Below are 24,973 nucleotides of genomic sequence, written 5' to 3' on the forward strand. Positions count from 1 at the left end.
AATGACGACGTGAACTTTACTTTTACATTAAATCAATTATGAAGTTCTTATTTTCACTCCAGTAATGAACTTCCTGCTGTACATCTAGAACTGTAAATCTTTTATGTAACTTAGCCTGTCTCTTCCACCAACTATGTTATCTATTGCATAGAGATTTCTTAATAAAGATACAAAGTAAAAAGTGAAATATCTAAACTGCTGCCTTAGTTAACCTGAAGAAACCGGTAGAATTTTCTTCTTTTCAGTTACACAAAGTGTCACTTAAACTACAGTTGCCATGAAAAAAATAAGCTACTAGTAATATTGCAAAAAAAGGAAATTGCAACCCGTCGCAGCTGAAATTTTCTCTTCCCCCATGTGACTGTTAAATAGAAAAAAATCAAAACATTTCCCTCATCTAAGTAAGTTACGAAGTTATTTCTCTATTTATTCAGTAGGTAAATTTTTGCTGAGATTAATCTATCAACACAAACTGCATTCCAGAGGAGTAGAGACACAGACAAACGTCTTTTGATACCACAAATATAAAACATAACTATGGTATGAATTGGGATTTGTTTCAAAGTTTAGAAGGTCTGATTCTTAGAATTTAATCAGAAAACATCAGTCAATCTCCCTCCTCTGGAAAAAAAAAAAAAATCCACCGTTATTAGATTAAAGCAGGATCCTTTAAGAATTAGGGTCTCTATGTCAATTGATTTTTTCAATATTTAAAATACTTTTGGAAAAAACATTGGGCTTCTTGTTTCACCTCATATCCAGTACTGTAATTACATGGTAGCATAAACTTCAGCTATTTGCAGTCACAGAGGCTGGGATATATGACATATAATAGGAAGCATAAAGAAGGAGAAACCAAAAAGCAGAGCTCTGTAGAAGTCTGAGTTTTCTTTAGGTTCTTTTCCTTTGCTGGTGGCCAAACCCACTGTTTGGCCAATTCCTGTCCCATAACATCACTTCTGGTGGCAGAAGTAAGGGATGAAGTGCATATTGATGAACATATTGATGTTTTCTTCCAGCTGTGCAACCACAAGACCAAAACACATTTTTAAACACTGATTATCCATTCAGGGAAATTCCTGCTTCCACCATCCCATGTGTCTTAATTTCTTTTACTAAATCAGACCATCAGGCCACGTCCAACTGAGCAGCTTTTCTTTTCGGAACTTCTGAGAAAGCATAAGGACATAGGTCTTGACGAGGTCTCAGAACAGAAAGTTCAGTCTCTGCTACCACAGATGGCCACAGATGGTATCATAAACAGATCACATTTGACTGCATTGTACCATACTGCAGTGATACTGTAGTTACCGTTCTTTTAATTGCAGCTCCTGCTGTATGACAAGCAATCTTAAAACCCTTTTTCTAATTTCAAGCTTAAAGTCATTCATTTGTTCCCAGTATTCCAAGTAAAACAAACTGTGATGGTTACCTTTGGTCAATTCCCATTAAATTTATGAACAGGACTTGCATTCTGGTAGCCTTCATTCTCATTTGGCACTGTGAAGGTGCTCATAAAGCAGGCTCTCCACACCACCCAGCTACCCTCACAGCTCACACAGTCTGGTTTCAATGTTTTTTTCTTAATAGTAGTCAACCACACTTCTATACAATGCTCTGCATGAAAATAGTACCTTCTACAACAAAATAAATACTTACTATTTCTACTGTAAGCGTCTCTTCAAATGCACTTGCCCTTTTATCCAAGTGCATGGTGTTGGTGGCATGTAACTAAGCAAAATGGATTTTTTCTTTTGCTCAGCTAACAAGCTATATGGTTATGTCAAAAAAAAAAAAAAAGTTATCAATCCCTAGCTATGTAAGCTTGTAGTTTACATTACTAGACTGCATCTTGTTTCTGCTTCTGAAAAATCTCAACATCATTCAGGTTCATTACAAGATTTGAATTTTCACTTTGTTAACAGTAGACCACCCTTGTGATTGACAAATTCTATTTTTTGTAACTAAGAAACTAAATCAAATATTAAGATCTAACTAAGTATTTTAAATTCTGCTAGAAGCTTCTTACAAGTTAATAAATTCTTTTTTCAGACCTCTATCTACCACAATTTCATCCTAAAAGCACATTTCATCATATACCTTGCAGTTCTTGTACTGTCAAGATTTTATTATGTTAGGATCTGTTAGGTTGATTCTGGCACAACAGAGACTTTCTATACAGAAAGCCTTGCAAATTCAGTAACAAATTAAGTTTAAGAAAACATCAGCCTGACAAAAATTTGTATCAGAATACAATAACTGAAGAAAACAAGTACTTTACGTGTTTAGGAGGAAATTTAGAATGATGAAGATGGAAAACCAATGTTGAAAAAAAAAAAAAAAACAAAAAAAACAGCAGGTACAAAAGATTTTCTCATTGTGCTTGGCAACCACGTATTTTGTTTTGCTGTTTTCCTTGTGTCAACTGGTAGAAATATAGCTCACCAATTCTGCTAACAACTGTAAGAAGAATTCCTTCAGACACTGCGGGCATGAGTTTACATTACTGAAGATCCAGCTTTAAGTGCTTGACATTGTCCTTTGTCTTGATCAAGACAAGAAACGTGTTTTGAATATCTTTTTGGTGGTTGGTTAAAAAAAAAAAAAGCCACAGAAGTAAAACTCACATGTAACACGTTATTTTCACGGTTTGTATCCTCTGTGAATCCAGAGATACTCCAGAAATTATGGGTTTTGTTGGGTGCATATTTTCCTATCCACAGTAAAAATTAATATTATATCATTTTGAATGCTTTACAATAATAAGAGGGTAAAGTAGCTTTCTCTGAACACTATATGATTTTTCAAAATATTTCAACTTGTTTTAGTGGTCACCACAAATTATGCACAGAAAGAAAATCTTAACTTTTAGTGGTTAATAAACAACTTCAGCCTAGAAGACCCTCTGACCAAGCAAAGCAATAGCGGAGGTTTGCTGCAGTGTGGTGAGCAAAGCATCCTGAAACTCAAGTTGCTGCTTTGCAGTTTTCTTATTGCATATAATGGTTTCCAATAACCAATTATCTTTTTTCTTTTTTATTTTCTATAACTTTTCTAAATAACTACTGTTTGCTGTCTTAAAAACGGACGTTTTCAAGGCTTCTTTTTTCCTGCTTTATTTCCCCCCAAAATAGGAATATGAAATATGTACTTGAAGTATTTGAATTTCTCATTTCTAATCAACCAGTCTCTAAATACTCCTCATTTACTGCTGTTCTGTGCCACATTTAGTCAGTTTCTTTGAAAAAAAAAAAAAAAAGATAGGCTTTTTTCTTTTATTCTTGAATTTTCCTTTGGAATGGGCCACTTCAGACTGAGTGTTTCTAATTAAGGAAATTGTGGAATATTACTAAGGTAGTGAAAAACTAATAAATCCAAACAACAGGAGAAGAAAGCTATATATAACCTGTTTATAATGTAAAAGTAAATATTTGGGGGGCTCAAACAGATGTAAGCAAAAAAATTATTTCATACTAAAACAAAAGTAAATCAAAACTTTAATACTATTAAAAATTACGTAAAAGCTATGATGGTTCAGAACAGACTGCAGAATGGAATGGAATCTACCTCGCAGACAGCCTGCCAACACTGCAAAGCAGCTGAGCATCTTTAATTCTCAGTGATCATGTGTTGCCCTCTGAAGATGTTTACTCTTACTGACTTGACTGTGAAACAGGCCTGGAGTGACTAAATTACATTAGATTAATCTCACCTGAGTAGCTATGTAGAAAATTCAAATCCATGTCATCTCCCTGCAGTGAGCATCTTTACACAAGATCAGAGATAAAACAGTTAAACTACATTATAGTGGAAGTCACCAACACCAAACTGGACTAACATCAAACCTACAGTACCTTGTGCGAGTGTCCACTGATAACAGTAAGAGGGACATTGTCACTTTAAAAATCCTTTGTATTTTTTGCTCTTTTCTGACCTTGTCAACTGGTAAAGGAGATAAATTTATATATGGACATGAAATAAATGACAACATTTTGATATGCTACCAGTATACAGATGGTGGAAGGTCTTTGGATCTTTCAAGTTTCTTGATTACGTGCTGGAATTCAAAGTTGGTGTAATATTCAGCTTCTGTAATGAACACGTATAAACTGGCAAGGAAAATGTCTAACAATACACTGTTCCATGCTCATAACACCGCGCACCTCTAAACTTGTAGGTAATGCAGCATTCAGAAACAGATGGTCTCCCTCCAGTAGCTCAATATCCCATACAAAAATGGGAGAAGTTCAACTCTCCCTACTCAACAATAAATCAGAGAACTTCTATCTTATAGAGAATGAGAGGAGATTCTTTGTAACTTTTGAAACTATAGAATTTAATAATTCTATAACATCCATATTTTCTTCACTTAGTGCTGTCACGCTTATTTATATGAGAAAGCCTTTTCTTAGTATTCTGAATATAGACAGTGATTAAATACATAAAGATTAGAGAATTTTGCCTCAAAGGAAATTAGGTTTCTCAATTTTAGTTTAACCAAGCAGAATTCCTCTAAAGGGAAGTTGTTAAAATGGTCTTTGAAATGCAACATTGATTAAGTAATCTTAGAATAAAACTGGATTGCTTATTCTGTATGAGTTACTAGGTTCTTTGCTCATCTGAAGCATTCTCAAAACATGCTCAAGATAAATTGCTTCTCTGAAGCATTCTGAATAAATGGGAACAATTTGCTTGCTCAACAAACAATAAATATATGGTGTTACAAATGGTATTTTCAAAGGCATCTTCTGTTCTTTCACTTCTGCCCTGTGGGATTGAACACAGCATAACTCCATCAATATATTTATTAGCATATAATTGCATAAATTCTACCAACATCAATATGGTGCTTAGGGACATGGTTTAGTGGGTAATATTAATGGTAGGGGGATGGTTGGACCAGATGATCTTGGAGGTCTTTTCTAACCTTAATGATTCTATGATTCTAAAATTCCATGTATTGTGGTTGACTAGACATGTACTGCAGACTTGACACCTACCACATACATAAGAACATTTAATGTTAGTTTATATATATATTTGGTATTTTTCTCAGCAAACTAGTGTTCATAAATGTGTTTCTTAACTGCAAAAAAGAGGAAGAAAATAGTTCATAACGACATGTAGCAGCTGCACAAAATGTACCTGGGCACATTTTTCAGGATTCTTGCCAAGATAACACTGAAATCATACACTGCTGTTTGCCAAGATTTTTGTTTATCTTTAACTCTTTGTTGGTAGTAATTTCACATACAGACTTGGTGACTTATACTACTGATTTTTTTTATATTTTTTTTTGTCAATCTGTTGCAAGGGAAAAAATCCATAATAAATATAATTTTTCAGATAATTCTGTTTTGCTGTGCAAGGGGTACTTCTCTCATTACAAAAACAAAAAGACAATTCACAGTTTTCTAGCCATTCATAAGGACCTAAACCTAGCATCGCCCACTTTGAAGCATACTTAGAAATGTTCATAACTCCAAGGTATAGCAGCTATGAAAACTATTTGCTACTACAAATGCTTTGTCAGATATATTTGCAGTGTGTTCTAACATAAATATATTTATTTCTTATTTCAATTACCATTTTTTTAAAGAATACAAAACTTTTAATGAAACTTGAGAAAAGTCGGAAAAGGGATCTTAAGCCCTGCAAAACTCTAAAAACACACCAAATGCCACTTTAGAATGACATTTTACAGAAATGGCAAGTCACCTTTATTTTAAAGGAGAAGCAAAACCAAAAGTAAAACATATTCACTATATTACCAGTCCCTTCTAGGCAGTTTGGTACATGCTGAGGAAAAACATCAAGCAAGTTGATACAAGTTTTATAATCTTTTCGGCCTTTGTAATATCTACACTGTAAACTCAAAGCCTTTTCACTTTCTCCCACAATAAATTTAATTCATTCTCTCTGTGACCACTTATTATTATTTTGACAGCCTCTTATGAGCTGATAGCTCAAAAAGGCCATAGCCAGATCAGCACGATACTGCCCTATGTCAGGCAAATCTGTATTCTTGAGGACTGCTTTTATTACCAGCTTAGGGTAGACAGCCCTATGAGACTAATGCTGTAGCTGAGAACTAGCGAACCTTGCAGGCCCTAGTACCTGAAGCAACACCAGGGCTTGACCAGCATAAAAACTACCCAATATTTTCGGCAGACGGTGAAAAATAACTCAAAACAGACCTCACTCAGTTTTTCAAATGGTCACTCCTGATGTTGACACATCAAATAATAGTGCCTCAGCCACATATGGCTACATCTACACTTCTGTTTTCTAATCTGGTTCAGCTCAGGTATACCTCCATTTCAGCTCAATTTATTTTTCTCTCGAAGTTTTATCAATACACACCACAAGACCGTCTACTTGGAGTAGATCTACTTCACTGATAATTAGCTGCTGAAGAATTTGGCTGCACCTGACCATATGTGAAGGCATATACTCACGTCTGCTTTCCCAGAACTAACACTCCTTCTCCAGAAGGAATACACACACTCCAAATGACCTCCCTGCACTGTCATCCTCCTGATACTTTGGCAAGCTGTGTAATTTCCAATCCCCTCCCTATGCATCTTCTCTCACTCTCTGAGTAAATCAGAAAAAAATCTGCCTCTAGGAATCCCTGCAGTTACAGTACACACACTTTATCAGGTGTTGCATCCTAAATATTATATTTATTTCTAGAGAATTATTCAGGCTCTTCACACATACCAAAAAAAAAAAAAAAAACTTTCCTGTCTGCAGTTGTTTTAAAATGTTTTACAACTTTTTTTTTTCCCTGTAGATATTTTTGGGAAGTTACAATGGTTGCACCTTATGTAATATGACGCACCCTAAACTAATATGGGCTCTGCAGAAGCTTCTAAAAACCCTTTATGGATTTTGTCTAAATACACTGAATGAGATATTTTAAATGCAGAGTAAAGTCACACTGAAAGGTATGCTAAAATCCTAATATATTTGGTACTTAAACCGTACTAAAAATCTAACTACATTCATCTGACAAATTAGCCTTTGGCAAAAGCAGACTTATCTACAAAGATGTAATTATGTCTATATTATAAAAATGTTGAATATATAAATTCATCAACTTCTTTGTATTACGTTGTCTATATGCTGCTACAGCAATAGGATAACCCATACAGAGCATTCACCCATTCTTGCTTCCAAACCGTAAGATAATTGCCTCAGAAATGAGTTTTGACATCTTATTAAAAAAATAAACAAACTAAGGTTATGCTTTAAACAGTCAATAGGCAGAGTGCAAAGCTTAATAACCAGCTTCACCTGGCTGCGCAGGAGAAAACTGCTCACTTTTTTCAGGCTTTGAACTAATTAACCACCCCCCTCCCCCACCAAAAAAAAAAAAAAAAAAAAAAGAACGATCCAACACACCAATATAAATCACAGGAGTCAAGAACTTATATGTACTTGTCCAACCTCATTTTTTTTTCTTGTCAGTTGGTCAAAAAATCTTGCTCCCTTTCACTAGTTTCTTAAGAGTTGAAGAAATGACCTGATCAGTCCTGATGATATGAAAATCAAGTGGAGTTCTCCCAACATTGCCCTTCCAAGAAATAGGTGGTGCTAGGAAAAAGAAGACCACCCCCTATGTGGTATGCAAAAAATAGAGCTTACATTTCGCACCCTAGCAGAAAAATGGGTATATGTTGGGGAGGGAAGTCAGTGGGATTCTGAAAGTGAATTTTCAAAATCTCAGGCAGAAGCCTATTTGCTACCTACATCCTGTACAGGCTGGTTAAATGACATGTCCCAAATCCTGACATGAATTTTAAAAAAAAAAAAAAAAAAAAAAGCTAAAAAAGGAGTAATGTTGGAAAGAAGAGCATTCTCCCCAAGGCACCCCAAAAGAAGCAGTGCCACTGAACAAGGAAACAAGTGTGAGTACAGCACCTCTGCTCCATGGCTCATCATCAGGATCGGAGCTCCTGAACTCCTGTTCCTCCTCGTACATACATTTTATCCAATGGCTATGAATGCAAAATATAGAAGCAGACCAGGAAAGAGATTCAGATTTTCAATCAAGAATGGCACTTTTGTCAGAAATTCCATCTGGAAAGACAGAACTGCTGCCTGACAGACTGCTAAAACTAAAAAAAGATCCGATGCCGGCATTTTCTGACACAACAACATTTTGTCAAAGAATCACAGAATCATATAGGTTGGAAGAGACCTCCAAGATCATCTAGCCCAACCTCTGACCTAACACTAACAAGTCCTCCACTAAACCATATCATTAAGGGCTACATCTAAATGTCTTTTAAAGACCTCCAGGGATGGTGACTCAACCACTTCCCTGGGCAGCCCATTCCAATGCCTAACAACCCTTTCGGTAAAGAAGTTCTTCCTAACATCCAACCTAAACCTCCCCTGGCGTGACTTTAGCCCATTCCCCCTCGTCCTGTCACCAGGCACGTGGGAGAATAGACCAGCCCCCACCTTGCTACATCCACCTTTAAGGTACCCGTAGAATCTACAGCCAGTCCAAATATAGAGGCATTTTATCTTTTTTTTTTTGCTAAAGAATGAAAGGGTTGCATGTAATTCCTGCCTGACCGCAATAACAGGTTTGCAGGGACTATGTACGAGCAGACACAAAACAATAGAACAGGATGGTCATTCATCCTCCAGGTCCCAAGTAATTTTCATCTGTCATCTTCTTTCCCTACCATTATTTCCTTGGAAATAGTCACGACTTATAGATGCATTCAATTATAAGAGTCTGCACATCTGTCCCAGTTCATCTTAAAGAAAAATAATGAAACTATATTAGGCAAAGAGAAAGATACTTTATATTTCTACTTGAGTATTTCATAAACGAAATGTGATGCTTGTTTCACTTGAATAACACCAGTCAATGCTAGCCACCCAAGGGGCCTTCCAGGATTTAATTACAGAAACTTGGGCTTGCAGATAACTTATTTTCTGTGACAATGCTGCACAGTATAAGTTTAACTGTACTCAGAGCAGCAGCCAATCTTAAAATACTTTAGGATTCATCCATTTCAGCTGTCCAACAAAAGCATGGAGCTTTCACATTATAATGTGGGAGTTAAGCAGTGGGTTTTTGTTCTTTTTTTTTTTCCCCTTAAATTTTTACAGGAACACCACGTGAGTTGTCTTTGGACTCATAAACCCAAAAGCTGTTTCTTGTATGCTTTTTAGATTACACTGTTACTAGTATTTCTGCCTCCCTGATGGAATATCTTAGGTCTGAGGTTTCATGATTCAATGCAATTATATCATAAAAACTGAAAGTTAAAACAATTCATTTACACATACATTTATGTTACTCCAAAGATTTTGTAAGCTGAGATCAGATTATAAAGCACGTGGAACTAGACCTGTGTGTTTCAGCTTCAGCTGACAGATGATTCACATTCAGTAAACTGCTTCAAAATAAGATGACTGCACTCCATTTTAGAGTTTGAGTTTTTTTATAATCATAGGAGTATACCCTAATGTATTTTTTACACTTAATTAATTACATTTGGCAAAAGTACAAATGTAGCCCATGAAGTTTCTTTTGTATTATTCAAAACTGTTCTTCACTGCAGAAACCTATGAGCAGCTATATAGAGGAAAATTTTTACTTTAATTTAAAAAAATAGCATACAGAGTTTCAAATACAATACTACAATTAATACCATAAGTTTTACATATGGAAAACTTAGGTTTCAGATTTACAATGTATCGCTCAGTATTTTTAAAAATTAAAAAAAAAAATGCATTTCTGAACAGATAGTGTTCTAATATGTTCTTTTTTATCTATAGAATTATTTTTAACCGTAGAAAATGATAAATGATAAACAGGTCAATTTAGTGAAGAAAGACTATATTTTAGGTTACTGTTCTGTGTTTCAGTTCTGCATTTGTATTCTGTAATCTACCGTAAAAAGAAAATCTCATGCTATGAAATAGGCATGAGAATGGCTTTCAAAATTTAAAGCTGTAGTGCTACTGCACGCTACAGCACATGCAAGCAATTAGCTCAAATTGCAATCATCTTATGCTGTGTTTGTAGAAAATAAAGCTTTAAAAATACTGATTTGAAATGGTGATACTTTGCAAATATGCTTGTATACATAAAGATAATTAGAGGTAATTTATTATGTTTTACTATCAAACTATGTAACGAAAAGGAATATACTATGATGTAATAGCAAAAACATTTTTTCTGTTGAATATAATTTTGCAATTGTTACTAATATTTACTTAGAAAGACACCCTAAATTCTTTCATTCTAATATTCATTAATTACCATTCTGAATCCTTTATATTATGCAAACAAAAAGGTTGGCTCTAAAATGTCAGAAGAGGTTAATGTTGTGTAGAGATTAGAAATACCAGTACCCTGAGCTGTGAAATGCTTTCAACGTTTTCTTAAAACTCCCACACCTCAGCGAGAGATGACAGAAACAAACACCACAAAGAATTGTATTTTCAAAGGTTACAGTGACTGGAAATTGCAGAAAGTCTATTAAAGGTTGGTACTTAAAATTTCATAAGGAATTGATCCCCTTTGGACTACAGCATAGATAATATTATTGGATACAACTTCTGTTGAAGTCTGAAACTGTAAACATAGGCAACAGGGTGATTTGTTTGGTTTGGTTTTTTTTGTATGAAAGAAACAGTACCACGCAAATTAAACAACAAGCTGAACTTCCTTAGTTGCATTTATTTTACTGATCAAACACCTTACAGTCCACTAAACTGTGGACCAGAGAACATTTCATTTGTAGAACACTTCCCCAGTTTGGTTTTGGGGAATTCAGCCCTACTGCACTAAGGCAGGACTCTATTTTAGCTCAACAGGCATTTTGGCCATTCAAAAAGACAAGCATCCACGTTATCAAATGTTACTGTTTCAGTGACATCAGGTCAAAAATTGTAAAAGACAACTGATTTTGCTTTATACTTACAGTAACTTAACTGGTTGTAATACAGTGACCAGTCCACTTAGACTGCTTATCTGGAAGGCAGCACCTAAAAAAGCAGTAACTTGCTCCATTCATCACAAGTTTGTTTTGATAAAATCAGTTTGGTGTGCACTCTTCCATATTTATTTTTAATTTCAAGTAGCAAACACATTCTACACACTCTCAACACAAGCATTTTCCAGACTTACAACTCCACTTTGTCCAGAATATATTTCAAGACAACGTGCACCTCAGTGGCTAGCAAAGCTCCTCAGTTTGGCTTCTAGATTTATGCTTGTGCTTTATTCCTACTTCACTGCTGTACAAACTAAGAAGAAAAACATCCAACTTGCAAAGTGACACAGGAGCGTATGGGCAGCTTCTGAGGAGGCTCACTCAGTGTGCCACAGCTGTGGGTGCCTTACCTCTGATGACACTCTGATGACCACTTTTAAGGTAAGCAAGAGGCCAGATGGGCCCAATTTAACTTCAGGCTTCGGTGCTGGGGCTCAGGGAGGGCCTGTGCAAGCGCCTGGCCTGGCCTCGCTGAGGTGGTGTCGCTGGGGACGGCGATGGTCCCCTCAGCACCTGAGTGCCATACAGGGACCACCCGTCAACGTGGGTGGCACATACAAGGCCTTGAGGTCACAAAAAAAGAACTTCACCCCCCACTTTAGCAGTTTTAGAAACCTAAAAGCAGCTTCTGTTACTCAGAAGCCACTGTGTAAGCTTGCACTGCTGTGAACATTACCCAGAGGGGAATGGCAGCAGCTGAACGTTACCTGACAGAATTTCAAAATGCACTTTGGACAGTGAAATATTTCATTTAAAACTGTTTCAACAAAGCACCCCAGACCAGTCCATTGGGGTGGGCAGTCTGACTGTCAGCAACCAGTTTAAGCCACTTGTCGGAGATCTCCTCACGCCGCGTGGGAGCAGGGGCCCACCTGCACAGGCGACTCAGGCCCCTGGGACATGGCACCACCGAGATTTTTGCTTTTCGACTGGAGAGGGAGCTTAAAGCAGCAAAACTGCTTGGCTTCAGCAAAACTTCACTTAATCTGACCCAGGCAGTTGTCACGTCAAGAACTAATTAAATCAAAAATTCAGTGTTATTTAGAAAATACATACATATATATATATATATCAACTCCAAACTTCAGCTATTCAAGCCATAACGAATATTAGTAAGCTGGAAAATTAGGAGGGTTGTTTTTTCTTATCATTATTTTTTCCTATGTACAGCCCTAGCCATCCCGATGGCTCCTTACTTAATGAAGTGATATCTTTATTTTTCATACAGTGCGATAAATCAAGACATGCTGGTAGATACCATTTCAGAGCACGTCCTAAATTGAAAGAGTCGCTTCGGAACAGGAAAAAAACTATCCGGCCAAAAGACTGCAAACCACCAGTACTAAAAATTCCCATATGCCTATAGTGTAAACAAAGTATAAAAATACTTATGCGGTATTGAAATGTTCACGAGTTTATACCACTGTCACATACTTGACTATCAGCATGCTTATCTGCACAGCCACATCTTTAACACATTTGATTTATATTGAAGATCACATTTTTTCCCAGTTCTCTAGTGTCAGGCTCTGGCTCCAGCACTTTACCATTTCATGACCTTGCTCTGTGCCTGGATGAAATGAATCTATCTTGGATTAACAGCATCACTCAGTTTAAAACTAACTTAAATATCCAATTTTTACATCTGAAAATCCTAATTCCATAAATATGTAGCACTCCTGAGCTGACAAGAAATTTCCTTTCCTTAATATGCCAGGGTGAAGAATCGCACAAGAGACATGAGTAATTGGTAGCTCACCATTTCCCAGCTACAGAATGAAAACTTCAGTGGTTCCAACCAGCTCGGGTGTTTTGCTCTGCAAAGTCTGAATCAGCTTTTCGAAAAAATTGAGTCTTTAGAAGCTACAGTACACGAACAAATCAAACCACCAAAAGCAAATGCAGAGCAGATTATTTCACATACACTGATTTTCAAAAATTCAGACACAAAATATCATTCTCAAAAGTCTGCTGAATACTGCTCACACTTAGCAGTTTGGATTTTATGAGCAATGATTGCAAAGAAAAAAAACAGTAACGGCCTTTATATTTACCCCTATCTTATTTTCCAGAAGAATGTATTTTTACATTCAGGGAAAATATATATTAAAATATGATGGAGAATTCAGATTCCTAACACAGAAGAAAATTGAAAGTCCAGAAAAGTGTCCACATAATTAAAGAATTATAAGCACATTAAATAACTTTCTATAACAAACTATTTCTGAAAAAGTCCAACAGATGTGAAAGGGGGTCCTTAAAATCCTTAAAAACAGAATATATATTTTGCTGATGTAGTCCTGTTCCAATTTTAATCACAATCCATGAATATTTTTTTTGCACACAATATACATAGTCTCTGTCTATGCAGTTACCAAAGTTAGTAAATCAAGGGCAGAGACAGTTTTATATCATAGTTTCAATTGCATTTATTTATTTAACACCCTATTTTGTTGTTCTTTATATCCTTGTCACCCAGAATTAATGTCATCTGTCCTTTACAGTACTATCAATTTGATTCTGTTCCTTTTTTTTTTTAATGAATTCTGAGTGCAAACACTCCTGAGTTCTGCTGAACTCAGTTCTCCTGTTGGACTCCATTCTCAATTCCAATACTATTTTTTTCCAGTAATATCAGTGAGAGAATATTAAGCATTGAACTAACACCCTCTTTTCCCCCCTGAAGCTGACAGTCTACTTAAAAGTAATTGCATTGCACAGAAATTCAGATTTCTGAGTCATTGTTTCAAGATGTCTGAAAACTCAGGCAACTTCCAAATGTACCAGACTGATTGAGCTCACATTTTTAATGTATTCCTTACTGATGGGTAAAGAATTCAAGTAGTAGCTTCTTAATTTCATTTAGTAACGTGTCATTTCAGCTATAGCATTACACTAAACCACCATTTTTGACAGACCTATTTCAGCTGTCTCAGGAATTAAAACACAAGAAATTATCATTTAATTCATTTTCAGAACTTTTAATCCCTACATTTCCCAGTTGCATTGTGCAAAAAAATACCTATTCCTCCCGAGTGATTTCAAAGCCTGTCATTCATCAAGAGTAATGTTTAAAAAGGTATGCTACTGCTTCTCTGAGAATAATTTAAGGATTGGATTTGGAAGTTTAGTTTGGTTTAGTTTACATAAACTTCCCACTGAATATTTGCTATTAAAGAGTAAGGGGCTGCTTTTGCAGTCACCTTCAGAAAAAAAAAAAAAAGTTTAATAGAAGCCTTTAATTTCTCCTTTCCCCTGACCGACTGACACCCTTGCAAGGTGCTCCTACAAGCCAGTGAGCAGTAAAACTAAGGCTTCTGGATACTAGGAATCTAGATCTTGCTTGATCAAGTAGAATGCAGCTTTTCTGAAGATGCTATGGTACGCTAAAAAATAAATAAACAAAAAACCTTGACTGGGTTTTGGTCTCATAAATACCTATTCACACACTAACATGTGAGAGCATTTTCCCCCACAGAGATTTATAGCTGTGAATCCCTATTTTATAACAATCTAGAGGTACACAGATATATTCTAAGGCGTGTGTGTGTGTATATATATATATATATATATACACTCAAAGGGAAGTTGCTCCTGTTTCATTTTCTCCAACATCTTATTAAAACTTTTCGTATTACACTGCCATTAGTTATTGCCCTCAGTGCAAAATTCTTAATCACTTCCACAGTTTAAAACTGATTTTCTCCATATCTAGCCCTTCAGAGGTAGACATGTTAATCTCACTTCTAAATGCTTTCCTTACTTTATTCAAAATATTGATGGTATCCAAAGTATAAAACTGTCCTTTGGAATAACCCAATAGTCCTCCTTCATTTGGCACTTAATGCCTACTCTGAAAATGATTTGTTTGACTCTAAATTGACAAATGAGTGTTTCCAAAACGAGTGCTAATTACAAGGAGTTTACTACTCTCATGTTTCCTTTCACCAATAAAACTGAGAAAAATACTTCTGAAAACACTGTGCTGTCTTTTAAATGTCTGAGCCGATGATATTATCACTTCTTATGGAAAATAAGATTTTCAGCATGTAATTGTTACCAGGCATGGTATTTATAGGTCATCCTTTATGCATAATGTGACTTGTTTTGTGCTGCCTGTTACTCGTCATATCTACAAGTGGAACTTCTCTCAACTTTAGTCTAAGTCAGGCATCTTCAGGAACCTAGCAAAAATTTTGGGGTAGGAAATAAGATACAGCAGAGATTATATACCCTCTGTGTGTGCCAGTCTACCTATTTTCGAAAAGGGTCAGCTATTCTTTGAAAAGCTTTGGTTTGTTTGTTTTACATATAATAGAGAAAATAAAATGAGACAAATCTTACCTTAATTGATTAAATCTCTGACAACGTGGTATGTATTAAGAAACTGTTCGCTGTACAACTTTAAACTATCATTTCCCTTTGGAGAACATTCATATTCAAGCACATATGTTGCATATGAATATTAAATGTTCACAAAAGTAATCGATTCAATATTGTTTTGAATGTTATTAAACAAACAATTTTATTTCCATTTTCTAAAGTAATGCACAATAAGCAAATACACCAATCCCATCCACACATCTCTGATCTGAACTATAAAGGTCACATGCCGTTATAAGTTGTAAGTGAAGTTAGTGAGCTTTGTACAACTTTGAAAGTTTAAAGAATTTATTTTCAATTGTTGACATTGTTATTGATTACATCGATGCAGAGTCAGTGGCAGCAGAGCTCAGTTATACAGTAATTCAATACAACTACACAGTCGTTGTTGATGAGCACCCACCTAAAGCAGCAGTCTCAGCAAGATCAGTTATCTGCTTGCCGATACTGCCAAGGTTGGCAGACGTATTCTGCATTCTAAATCACAGCACCTTTGTGACTGGGAGAAACACTTTGTGCTGCATTTTGCAAAACCCCTTACAGACCGCACTTGCTTGCTCTGCAATTCGTCTGAAGACAATAGCAAGTTTACTTGCAATTTCACAACACTTCTCTAATTATTTTTATGGCTCCGAGTTAAAAACAAATCAGTTTACCATTAACAGTTTTCCTTAGACCACTTTAAATATTTTCTTTTAAATACAACCATATGATTGCTTTCCTTCCAAAGAACATTTGAAAAAGCTGCTGAAATTAGTGAATAGTGCAATAACAAAAATAAGCAAGGTATGTTCAAAACAAATAGTAAGAAAATGAAGTCAAGTAAATTTTTAATTCTGTAATATGACCATATAAAGTGATAACATGGAGATCTGAAAGGTTCTTCATCTAGTCCATTGTCCCATAAATGCTTATGAATTGTCTGAGCAGATAACACGTCCCATAAAGACTAAGCAGTAACGTTTCACCAAGGTGTCTTCCAGTAAACCCAAACATAAACGGATTCAAACACAAAAACCCTATAGAAACTATTCAAGTCAGAAAAGCAAGAGATGAAGTGAAAGCCACTTGTCAACAGCTGCCAAAGCTTATCCAGCAGCAGGGAAGTGATAAGGAGAGGTATGTACTAGTTATCCCCTATAACAGATGAACACCCAGGCTGCAACACTGCACTTCTGATGCTAATTATCCCCACATAAACACAACACAGGCTTCCAAACTTTCCAAACTTAAGTCCAGTTTTCTCTAAATCTGCCAACAATATACAAAACAGGAACCTAGGAGAGAAAATTTTCCAAATTTTCCTCAGCAAACTGTTCCATTTGTCCCTTTTCTCAGGCCAATTCTAGATGCTGCAAAGGAACACATCGCCAAAAACCTGCAGAGAAATCTGATGCTGAAGACGATGCACCCCTTTGGGATACAAAGCTTACCGGACTTCCAAAATAAATATCTTCCTTCTCTCAGAAACAATACATTGTTCACTTAGCTTATCTTTTCCAAATATCTCAAACTGTCATTGCTTGAACCTTAAAGATAAGTACATCAGGTGAATGTTCGAATAAAAACTCAATTGACCCGTTTGACAAGACCAGATGAGAAGAAATTTGGGCACTGAGAAGTGTTAACACTACTTGGAGCAAAACCATACCAGGCTCGAACAGTCACTGCAGCTTTTCAAGTTTACACAACAACTTTTTGCAGAAATCCTATTGTTAGTTTTCCTTTCTGTCCATTGTAAAATTCTAAATTAATTAGGAAAATTAATTATGTAAGAACAGACCTAAGCTACTACACTTGTGCCAGTCCAGTCCATTCAGGTCATTGGGTACTGCATAAACAAAATGCAGCCTGACCTTCAAGCTAAATCAGATGGCTGATACAAGGTTGATTTTTCTTTTTTTTCTTTTCTTAGATGGACTCTCTGGTAGCAGAGAAAGATTTATAATAACTGACTTCTTCCTCAAACCTAGTATGATTGAAAGAACAAGACACAATATGGACATGAGCTGTATACAACATATTTAATTCATGGTTTTAGGAAGAACAAGAAAGAGCATCCAACAAACCATAAAGCAGTCAGCATAATCTCAAATTCCCACACAGGCAATGGAGCAAGCCATCCTGGATGCCATACCCAAGAACATCATGGACCACAGGTTGGTTGGGAATGGTCAAGACAAATTAAATAAGGGCAAACCTTGCCTGAACAGCTTGCATGCCAGGCAGCAGCAGAGGCAGCTGATGGCAAACTGGGCTATATTTGCAAGTCCAAAAGCAGTCTGGTTTTAAAGACTTTGCTTCAATGTCTTTTGTGGTTTCACAAATCATATTCCTTACAGGACTTGAATGTAATACTTGTGGATTAGTTTTCAGCTGATGATTTTTCCTCAGTTCTCACTGTTCTTTCTTTCATACATTTAAACTTTACTTAGATTTTCATTAAAAAATAATTTAAAAAGCAGGAAAAGAAAATGTGTACACCAAAGCCTGACAGTTACATTTGTCTAATTATTTTATTTTTTGCTTTGAAAGAAGGTGTTAAAGAATCATAACAGATAAGCCCCATTCATACTATATTAGTTCAAAAGAATAAAAGCCAAAAATAATTAGCATCAGCAAAGATTTCAGATTTTAAAAGAGTGAGCACAATGCATTCCTTGTGTTATTCCTCTGTACTGTACTAGGAACTCTGTAATATTCCATCATTACAAAGTGTGCTTGTGAAAGAATATAAAAATAGGCAAACAAAATAAAGACCAAAACACTCAAGCTCAGAACACACAGTGCACAAAGTACATTCCCATTGTATTTACCCAGTCATTAGCTATCTGTTTGCATTGTATATGGGGAAGTGCAAAGTAAACTAGAAAGCTTGCTTGCGTAGTCACTGACATCAGTATTGTAGGGTTATTAGACACTGGACAGCCTTCTGCAAAAAGCTTTTACGATTTGAAACCTTTCGAAAATAACAGACCTGGATTTACTGTGAGAACTGAGACAGCTCAAGCCCACGTTGTCCCATTGTCCTGTTTTCCCTAATTAACACTGCTCGGCATGGCGGGCACAGTCCCAGACACTACATGCCAGAGGGAACAAATGCTCACGCCTTCCGCTAACGAAACATTCTTGAATTTCAGTGTGTGATCATTTAAAACCCATAAACACGGAGCACAGGATGATATATTTTTGTGTTAATAAAGAGCCGTTACTTGCCTCCTCGGTCCATCCCCAAACCCTACAAAAATGAAAGAAAAAGTGGCCATGGCTGCAAAAATATCACCTAGATCTGTTAACGATCTTCTAGAGAGCCTCAGCTCATGTTGCAAGGTGCAGATGAGAAAGTAGGGAAAAAGGTTCAATAGGACCAGAAGAAACAGTAGCGTGAACACATCTCTTTTGGCCCCCAAAGAAGCCATGTAGGAATAATTCACTGTCATCCTTAGCACAGAACACAGACATGACTGTAGTAGAACGGCTACACTAAATCTTGCTTTTTGCAAGCATGGTAATAAGAGAATAGTGTGAAGGCAGCATGCTTACACACGTCTTCCAAAAATTAGTTTTTCCTATTATTTCTCATCTAAAAAATGTTCAAAGGGTATAGGAAAAAAATCACTTATATATGAAACTTAATGCAATGACTGTCGTGATTTTCCATGATCAAAGGATATAACTCACATAACTTAATCCAGCTTGAAATCTTGGGAAGAACAAAACCTCTTTCCCCCACCTTCAGAAAAAAAAAATCTTTTTAGAGTTTAAAAAAAAAAAAAAACTTTAATCTTGGAAGTACTTCAAAAAATATTTATTTCACTGCTTACTTTCAAACTTCAAAATTACCAGTAAGATCAGCAGCCATGTTTCTCCATTGTTTTTCCTTCCGATTTATGTATCCTAAGGTTCCAGAAAGCACACGTTGCCACTTCATTCAGAGGAGGAAAAAAAGGCATGTTGCAATATGGTTGCTTTTAATCACTTCAGCTATAAAGCCAACATTAATAACAACTTTGAAAACTCTTTATATCGGCCATCTTCCTCAAATGTTTTGCCTTTTTAATAAACATGCTGCTAAAAATTCTGGCAAAATAAAACGTGAACACAGATTAGAAAACTTTGCAACTGTCTGGGGAAAGCGATGATGAATGTGTAAACTCCTAAGTGATAGGGCTGCCCAGAATGCAGCCAGGAATTTGCCTCTGTGCCTTTGCATAAACTATCCGAGTTGTAAGGAATAAAGCTATTGCACAACACAGCTGTGTGCAAGCAAATTCTTAAGACTCCAGCATTTGAAAGTGGGTGTAAACGACAGTTCTTAAAGAAAACCAAGGGTTTTCCTTCTAGCACTCAATAGATATCAAAAGGGGGAAGGTGGGTGGATAGAGTCTTTAGTTTTTGTCCAAAATGCTGCCTGTGTTATGCTCTCTCTATTCAAGTTAATATATTGTAAGCTTAAAGTCCATTCCAGTCAATTGATTTATACCAGAGGTGATTTTAGTTTTAACATAAAAAGGGGTTGGGTTGTTTTGTTGTTGTTCTGAGGGGAGTATCAAGTGTGCGTTTGATACTTTGAACAACCTTTCTTGTTCTGTCATATGCTGCTGGTAAAGCTGTACTTTCCTTCTCATGAAGCAGATGCTTCCTATCATTCTCTATGGACAGATTACACTTGCACTGAATAAACTTTGAGCAATTTGAAAACGCTTTCTTCCCTTTGCTTGTGAGAAGTGTGAAAGTCAAGGAAATGTGTGTGCGTTTAATGCAGCCACCACAACTGAATGGCTTGCCACCAGCAAAACAATCTGCACGTCCAGCGCGCAATGAAACAGCAGCCTTTCCTAAAGCTGCTCCCGAGCTTTTAGGGTTTTTCAGCTTTTTTTCCCTGATTGTTTCAGAGCTGAATTTTAAGTGCTTGCTTTCGCTGCACTCCTGGCTGTAATACTGGAGTCGTTATTCAAGTACAGAGCTAACCTAGACGTTGGCCCTTCCATACTTCACGGTTTCTTTCAGCCCTGTTTTGAAACACTTCAATCACTGGCACTAATATTTATATATTATATATATATATATATATATCCGTGCTACTCAAAATCTGTGCTATAAATACCTGTCTGAGCTACTCAATTATTGCAGAACCACGACTGGATTAAGACTCACATTGTGCAAACCCTGAAAATGAGCACTTACCTCTGATTTCTCGGAGTGCCAAACAACTGGCAAGGCAGCGAGCACCAGGCTACCACCGACCAAGATCAGCACAATACCTATCAGCACGCAAACAGAGGACTGGGACCTCAGGCTTGCGATGAATTTTTAATACCACAAAAGGCTTTTCAAGTCTGATAAAACTGAATTACTTCTATGGGCGTAAGATTAAGATGTTCTTTGCCACGTTTTCAGCAGAACTAACTCCAGTCTAACGATTCAGAGTAGGATTAACAGTATGCAAAACCAAAGCCCGCAGTAAAACACTTGAACATTTGCAGAGAAGCAGCCTTTTTTTTCCAGAACATATTTTAAAATATCAGTGAGGACTTATTTTTAATAGTATGAAAGAGAGACATAATTATTAATATTTTAAATGCTAATAAAGCAAAGCTACCCAGTTATAATATTGTACAGCGTATAAACCTCAATAGGAAACCACAACTTGATTTTATGTAACACTAAAACTGTTTTAAGATATTCTGCAATTTTATTTAACTACTTGGCAGCAGTCAGATGAGTAAATGGACCTTCTTTTGCAATACATGCTTTGTACAGTTAGAAATACACTTCACTCTGACTGTAGTGTCAGTTACTGACAGTGGCCTGCAAATTTCAATAGCAGCTTTTCCCTCCTCCTTTCATTCAGACAATAGCGTGTACAACCACAGCTCATACCAGAAATTCACTTTTGCTATCAAGCCATCTGTCTGTAAATGCTTCTACTGTTTTCATAATACAACTCTAGTACGTATCATTATAATTCTGGATGTGACGTTAAAACATACATGCACTATTTTCATTGAAATTATTAGCAGCTGATTTTATTAAGCCACCTGGAGTGCATTTAGCTGAAAAGAAGCAATAATGAGTAATTATCCCCACCTTGAGATCAGAGTGGAGCTTTAATTATTTCTGCTTGCATTAGACTGTTTTCATGCACTAAAGAGAAAATATTTTTATCAATTTCACAGAAAAACAAAATAAAAATTATTATACTATACAAAAGCATGATTTTATCACAGTGGTTATTCCACCATCCAACAAAGGTTATGTGCATGGTAGAGAATATCACATCTGCATCTTTTAACTAAATCAATTCCTGAAAAACTGATGTTTCTAAACACAGGAGGCCAACATTATGTACTCATATAATCACAGAAGTCAGATAACTTTCTACAAGTCATTAAAGGTGCACAACCCTGACATATGAAAAACTGAATTTAGTAGAAAGATGCCTGAAGCACTGTTTGGGCTAATTCACAGCTATCCTTTCTAGCAAGGCATCCCATCCATTAATAAGGCTTGCTCTGGGGCAAGTTCAGCCCACAGGAGGGGGAAAAAAATCAGAGAGAAGGAATAAAAAGTAATTTTTATTCCACATGTTAATTTTATTCTTATTTCAAAAGATAACCTCAATGTATTAAGTTAATGGATTTTTATACATATTCACATAATACACTTGCAAGCCAAGTATCAATCTCTGTCCCTGGAAAGTCAAATTTGGCCATTTAATTTGTAAGCCACGAAACACACCACAGTTAACCATGAAAACACTGCTACCACAGAAGAAATAAAATACTCTGAAAGTTACAATCCATATTAAGAGAACCTTTGAACAACTTTTTTTTTTATTATTATTTCCACAGCACTCTAAATTTAAAAGATATTCTCAAGCCAATAAATAAAGGGACATACGTGCACACAAAAGCTAATTCATTTTCAGTCACACAGTTATGAGTGCAGGGCTGCTGAAGGACCTCTGCGTAAAAGCCTGCTCTCTCTCACTCTCAAAAGGTGCCTTGCAGATGCTTTCAGTTAGCCTGGGACAGCTTCTTTAAAGAGTTTGGAAATGCTCGTCCTGCCGAAGTTAACTAAATGGCTTGCAGCTCTCAGTGGTTCTATTGCCCTTGAGCAGGAAACTTCAATATAGATAAAAATCAGTTACTAATGTCACTGGCATTAAGCCATGATGCTTCTTTCCTTTTTCTTTCAACACTTTCCTGTGAAAAAGTATCACTGTGATTATGTACTTTCTCTCTTATTTCTTCAACAGATGATTTATTGAATAGGAACGCTAAAAGGAAAAACTGGAAGATGCTTCGATTACCTTTTTCAAGTACCTGATAACCACTGTTTTTCAGGAATGAAAAGTTGAAGAGAAAGAAGCCAGCAGTAATATTTCAGTAAGTTACATGACAGAAGAAGATTTCTGTAATTCAGAACACATACTGAGGTAACCAAATACAGACCTCTTGCCATAACTACTTGTTCACGATAAATTAAAAACAACAACAACAAAGAAAAACAACACAAGCCCTTTTTTAAAGAAAGCTACATAGGAGAACAAAAAAAGTAAAAAGTAAAAAAAAAAGTAAAAAGGAAAACAGCATAGTCATAAAAATGACATTTAAGATCAAAGGTTAAAAAAAAATAAAATGACCTTTTCTATTCCTCTACCACAGACCCACCACAACTGCAGTATATTTTTCTGAGGGTTGTGTAATGTCTCTAAATGGGTTACCTTGTATAAATTCCACCAAGGCAAGACACATATTAATTAATCTGCATTTTTGAAAGACTAATGGATAGTGAATATCTCACTTTCTGCCTGTAATTAAAAAAATAGGATTCCTTCTTTATGGAGCTTTTATCTTTTGATGTGGTGTGGGTGCAACTTTGAAACGAATCATACTGAAGAAATTTGAGTCCTCTAAAAAAATATTACTACATTAGGACATTTATCTTGAGCTATATTAATCAAAGTTACACGTTTACTCTAATAGCTGGCTGCTAAATAACTTCATTTATCCCTCCTATTATATAATAAGCTCTGGTTATTCTTGTAATATAAAATGCAAAGCCATACAAGATTCTGATATAACATTGCTGAAGTCAACGCAACTAGAGAAAGTATAAAATATATATAATATATAAAATGTTATATATAAATATATAATATAAATATATAACATAATAATTATAATATATATAATTATATTATTATATATTATAATATAATATATAAAATCACCATTCTAAAAGACCTAGCAACATTCCTTTTTTTAATAATATTATTCATAATACTGTACTAGTAGAGTACATTCTTGGCATTTTCTTTGCACAAAGCCATTCTACTTTTCAGGGATTTATTTATTGTGTTGTTAGTTGTTGGTGTCCAGCACATCTGATGTTACTGCTTAAACAAAAGAAGGTGCAGGAATACAAACCACTGCAGGTTTTGCTGCAAAGACCTCTAGCTTTCCAATGCTACACATGTGCAATCACTTAAAGAAAAAAATGAACAGGTGACACCTAAGGCCAACCCTCCCCTTCATGCACTGACTTGTAAAAGCAGTGAAATACTCAAAAGAGGTATTCAGAATTAAACCTTAATTCCGCTGACTTCACCGCCTGGGCCTAGGTTTTCACCCTGGGTGAACTGGAGCCAAGTGTGCAGTGCCAGAGACGCAACGGGGCGGGAGAGGATGCAGTGTCCACACGACGGCTCTGAAGTCTCGGCAGCCTGCATTTCCTACCACCTCCCTGCCTAAAAACTAGGCATTTTTGAATGTTACCTCTCGTTGGGAGGCACATTTTATCTTTATTCTTTCCTCCCCTGCAATTCTCCTAATGTAGGACAGCCATTTCTACAAAAGGTAAGGGAGAAATGGTACTTTTTCCACCAAACGATGGGAGGGAGGGAAACACTTCTGCCCCCCTGCTTCTGACCAAGAAGATACTTACGCTCCTCAGACGTCAAAGTGACTGCACTGCCAGTCATTTGCTCATGCTTTGTGCTTCACCAGAAAGCAGTCGGCTGATCAGACCTCCACTTGCCGTAGCGTGGACAAAAGGCACTTACTCAGTGATCACAGTGAGCAAAGTACTATTTTCAAGCCAATGTATCTTGGGAACAATTCCAGTTGCACAGATCAACTTTTCCAGAGTCAGAAACTTCCATATATAAAGAAAAGATGTGCTTGGCTCTCTGCAGAGAATTTTTTTTTTCTTTTTAGTTTCGAAGGGTGTTTCACTTCATGTGTTTTATAAAATGCACACTTCAGTGTTTGGTACAGGGGAAGCAAACCTTCCTTCCTGACTCAGTCATGTCTAGCATTAAATCCCCATCGAGTTTTGCTCCTTGCGATAAAACCAGGTAAAATGACTCGTGGTGTACGTGCCTACCACCTCATTTCCCACTTAGTTGTCCCCTATTAAACGTGGTAACCAACAAACATTTCCAGCGGGCTGTGGACAGATCCCTGCACTGCTACTGCTCCTCCAGTAAAGCTGTCTTTCAAAATCCCATTTCCATAGCAAACAGAGCACAGCTACAGAAAGCATCGCAGGCA

General features: G+C 36.3%; 1 protein-coding gene across 3 annotated transcripts in view; it reads right to left on the reverse strand.

Moving 5' to 3' along the window:
- Positions 1-24,973, reverse strand: part of BCKDHB (branched chain keto acid dehydrogenase E1 subunit beta) — a 125,628-nt gene that overhangs the window by 16,145 nt on the left and 84,510 nt on the right. The gene's annotated exons all lie outside the window — the stretch shown is intronic.

This window comes from Anser brachyrhynchus (genome assembly GCF_964034855.1).
Source record: "Anser brachyrhynchus genome assembly, chromosome: 3".
In the NCBI taxonomy this organism is placed as follows: Eukaryota; Metazoa; Chordata; class Aves; order Anseriformes; family Anatidae; genus Anser; species Anser brachyrhynchus.